We start from the raw sequence: 602 nt of genomic DNA on the forward strand, positions 1-602 counted from the left end.
ACGTGTGTTACGTAGACTGAAAGTGAGAAATGGTTTTTGAATTTTAAAAGGATTGAAAATATAAAAAGAATTTTACCACATATGAAAATTATATGAAAAATAAAGTGTTATTGGACATAACCACATACATTCATGTACGTATTTTCTATTAGCTGTTTGGGGGCTATAAAGTAGAGATGAATAGCCAAAACAAAATCTGTCTGGCCTACATAGCCTAAGATAATTCTTTTTTTTTTTTAATGTGCCCTAGACATGAAACAGCTCTGGCCACGATCTAGGCATCAAGCTAGGATGAATAAAGGGCTGCCAGTCTGCTCTGCCCCTGACTGATATAAGAGCACCACCACCAATCAGGTGTCTCTTTGCCCATAGCCAGGGGATGCCTAAGATAATTCTTATCTGTCCCTTTTACCCCCAAAGATTTACTAACCCTTAATTTAAATGATGAGTCATGATACTTTCACTGTTTGGTAAGGTGGGGGGAAGGGGATGGAGGTGTGGAACAGAGGGCTTCCTGAGGCCTAAGAAAAGGTGTGGTAAGTGTAAGGGAAGAGGAAAGAGCTGATAGGACCGGAGGTACAATCAGAATGAGTTATAAAGAA

At 39.4% G+C, this 602-nt stretch overlaps 1 non-coding gene across 1 annotated transcript; it reads right to left on the reverse strand.

The window, feature by feature from the left end:
• Positions 1 to 237: 237 nt before the first annotated feature.
• LOC142437855 (small nucleolar RNA SNORA48) lies at positions 238 to 381 on the reverse strand. Its single transcript, XR_012782363.1, has one exon. It is a non-coding gene; the product is annotated as a small nucleolar RNA SNORA48 (small nucleolar RNA).
• Positions 382 to 602: the final 221 nt, after the last annotated feature.

The sequence above is a fragment of the Tenrec ecaudatus genome, chromosome 1, assembly GCF_050624435.1.
Source record: "Tenrec ecaudatus isolate mTenEca1 chromosome 1, mTenEca1.hap1, whole genome shotgun sequence".
Classification (NCBI taxonomy): Eukaryota; Metazoa; Chordata; class Mammalia; order Afrosoricida; family Tenrecidae; genus Tenrec; species Tenrec ecaudatus.